The sequence below is a fragment of the Myotis brandtii genome, unplaced genomic scaffold (genome assembly GCF_000412655.1).
Source record: "Myotis brandtii unplaced genomic scaffold, ASM41265v1 scaffold424, whole genome shotgun sequence".
NCBI lineage: Eukaryota > Metazoa > Chordata > Mammalia > Chiroptera > Vespertilionidae > Myotis > Myotis brandtii.
In genome coordinates, this window is record NW_005366245.1 from 1058089 (window position 1) to 1061939 (window position 3851).

Genomic DNA, 3851 nt, shown 5'->3' on the forward strand with positions numbered 1-3851 from the left:
AAGATAATTTGATGCATTATCTTCCATATTTTTTTTAAATCTTCAGGCAAAATATCATAATCTGTTTCTCAACTCAACATAACAGATTCTATATGTCATGAGTTCTTCACAAGCTAAGCCTTCTAACTCCTAAAACAAGTTGGTTTTCCCTTACACAGTGGAACCTCTGTTCTCAAACTTAATTCATTCCAGAAGGCTGTTCGAAAGCCATTTGTTTGAAAACCAAATCATTTTTTCCCGTTAGAAATCATGTAAATTTAATTAATCCTTTCCAGACCCATCTTTCATGTATACAATACATGTCTAATGTACTGTTTAATCTGTGAACAAACACTTCTTTTCCTAATTTATCGAACCACTCCTGCTAGTCTTAAAGGAATCGCTTTCAGCACTCGTTCCAGGGGAGTCTTTCAGGAGGTCAGGATGCGGCATCTTCACTTTCTCACATATCATTGCCTCCAAAATGCTGCCACAGGCTAACTGCTTTCCATGTATCCAAATAAACAATTTTTCTACCTCTTCAAATTGCCTGTCATTGTGGTTTTGGGAGCACTTTCACACCCTTAGCAACATCAGCACCCTTGATGGCCTATTTATGTTTTAAAATTGTGTTAATCATTGATTTCTCCAGCAACAAAAGTTTGAGAGATGCTTTTTGTCATGCTGAGGTATCAGCATGAAAGGGTTATCAGGTTGAAAAAAGAAGTTTTGTTCCCCGCCCCCCCTCCCTTGAACAACTTCGTAGAGAACCTAATTGTTAGAGAACCAAGGTTTGATAGTGTATCACCATTTTGGGCATTTTTGTTTCTTTTTGACCTTTTTTTAAAATGAAAGTTTTTAATAAAAAGAAAGCAAAACAAAAACTATGGTTATAATCATACTTTACTTACTAAGTTTTATCTTTTTTTCTATTTAATATAGTTCCATGTTATAAAAAACCTCTCATCAACCTAATTTTTGATGATCACAACATTCCAGTGTAAGGATTTAGAATACTTTAAATCATTCCCCTTCTGTGAGCTCTTTATGTTGTTTGCACTTTTATACTCTTACAAACTTGATGCTAAAAAACCATAGGTTAGTAGAGGGAGACCTTGGCAGGGAGGGAGTTAATGGCTGAAAATACACGACCTTTGCAAGAACATCATTTAAGAGCTCATGACAATTCCAACATAGACTGTGGAGTTCTCTTTCATATTTGCTAGGTAAATTGAGGTACTATTTTGCTTCTCCTTGATTCTGCTCATTTTATTTCTTTTTTTAAAATAGATTTTTATTGCCTGGCTGGCGTGGCTCAGTGGTTAAGAGTCAACCTATGAACCAGGTCACAGGTGACTGCTCTGAACTCCAGCTCCGGGTGAGTCTCTGGGTTGCAGGCTTGATCCCTAGTATGGGGCATGCAGGAGGCAGCCTATCAATGATTCTCTCTTGTCCTTGATGTTCACATCTCTTTCTCCCTCTCCCTTCCTCTCTGAAATCAATATATTTTTTTATTCAAATTCTTAAAATAGTGCCTAGCACATATGACATTCACAAATAGTGTCTTGTCATTGTAACCGTTTTCAATGTTCATTTAGGTGGTTTGAAAAACATAATAAACATATACTATATGTGTGTTCATGTATAAATTATTGGTTTAATCTACAAATTATGATGGCGCAAATGCATATTTATAAATTGCTACATCATCATTAGATTTTAAAATACAGTTCAGTCTAAAAATCTAATTGTCAAAATAGAAATATAAAAATATAATGTACCTCATTAGGGTTGTAAAAGAGGATTTAAATAATTTTTTAAAATTAAGTAATAGTTTTAAAGGAATCATAAACATAAATTTTGCTGCTTGTAGTATATACCACTGAAACTGTTTTTGTTGAGACAAAACAAGAAATTGAGTCTTTTTCACAGGATTAAAAAGCCAAGTATGTTTAAAAGCATGTTGTCTAAGTGAACTAGGAGCAATTTATAAGCTAAAGTAACATGATTTCTTTTTTATATATATATTTTTATTAATTTTAGAGCTAGAGGAAGGGAGAGGGAGAGAGATAAAAGCATTGATGAAGAGAAACATCAATCGTCTGCCTCCTGCATATCCTCCATTGGTGATCGAGTCTGCAACTGGGCATGTGCCCTGAGCAGGAATCGAACTGCTGACCTCTCAGTTCATGGGTCGACACTCAACCACTGAGCCACACCATCTGAGCGACATTATTTCTCATAGATTTTTTTCCTTACATATGGTAATATAAAAACTAGTAGAAAATGAAAATTCACTATTATGTACATTTGATTACTCAAATCCTTAATCCATGATTTGTTTAGCAAAAACACTATTTTTAGAGGCCTACACTTAGAAGCAAGCCTACAATGAATTTTGCTGTTACTTAAATATCAAGTAAGTGACTTTAGGCAATCCACCATTATTTGTAGATAGCCAAGAAGTTTTGTAATATGCTGTTTCAGGAATTAAAGAATAAATCAATCCTGAGTTGGTAAAAAAAATATATCATTCTGTACTGTATTTCTTACATCACACTAGGTATAGCAGGTAAAACACTTATCTGAATTAAAAGTTGAAGTATGGGGAGGAGAAACCAAGATGGCGGCATAGGTAAACACCGGAAATTGCTTCCTCGCACAACCACTTCAACAATACAACTAAAAGAGAAAATGGACATCATCCAGAACCACAGGAAGGCTGGCTGAGTGGAAAGTCTACAACTAGAAGGAAAGAGAAAGCACACTGAGACTCAGAGGAGGTGCGGAAGTAAAGTGCAGACGTATGGAGGCGCACGTGAAAAGGGCTGGCAACTGAGGACGCGGTTGTCTTTTTCAATCGGGAGGGAGTCTCAAGCTCCCAACTGCTCTGAACTCCAGTTCCAGGTGAGTCTCTGGGGACCCAGACATATGGGGAGAAACTGGACTGTCTGGCATCGGGCGGAACTCGAGAGCGGCTTTCTCTCAGAGGTGCTTGCAGCGATTACCGGGACACTGAGACGCAGAGCCTCTTAGGGTAGGACTGGGGAGCAACCATAGCTGCTTGCTCAGACCTGTTGATCCCCTGAGACCCCACCCCACCCAAGCTGTGCACAGAGGCTTTTGCATATGAAAGGCCTGGCCCTTTGCAATCTGAAAATTACCTAACAAACTGCAGCTGGGTCAGAGAGACCCAGAACATCCAAAAGAAGGCCCCACAGCAGCGTGCACTGCTTCATAGCTGGGTCTCATCTGGGCACCTCCAAACCCCAAACAAAGAAGAGGAATCTACAGATCTCTCCATAGCTCCTGCTGGGTAGCCTCAGGCAGAGGCTAAATTAGTGCCTCCTTAGAGATCCAAGTGCCAGTGTACCCAGTGGTCAGAGTGGGACCATCCAGATTACAACTCCTCAGATCCATAAGGGACACACTCAGGGGGCAGACTCAGTGAGCACCAAAGCCCCACTGAAGCAAGTCTTGCCCCAGAAGGGTGTCTCCAGCACAGAAGTTCTCCCACTGCAGACACAGCTGATTCTCACTGCCAATTGGCCTGGAGGTCAATTCCTCCCAGTGACACCTAAAACAATCAAGGCATAACTACAACAAGACTGTGCACAAAGCCCACAAAGGGGTGCACCAAGAGTGTCCACCTCAGGTAACTGGGGAGGCTGAGCCACTGGGCCCTATAGGACACCTAGCACACAAAGCCACTCTATCAACACAGGGAAGCATAAAAAATGCAGAGACAAAGAAACAGGTCACAAATGACAGAAATGGAGGAAAGCAAACTACTGGATATAGAGTTCAAAACCACAGTTATAAGGTTTTTCAAGAATTTTCTAGAAACCGCCAATAAATTTAGTGAGACCCTC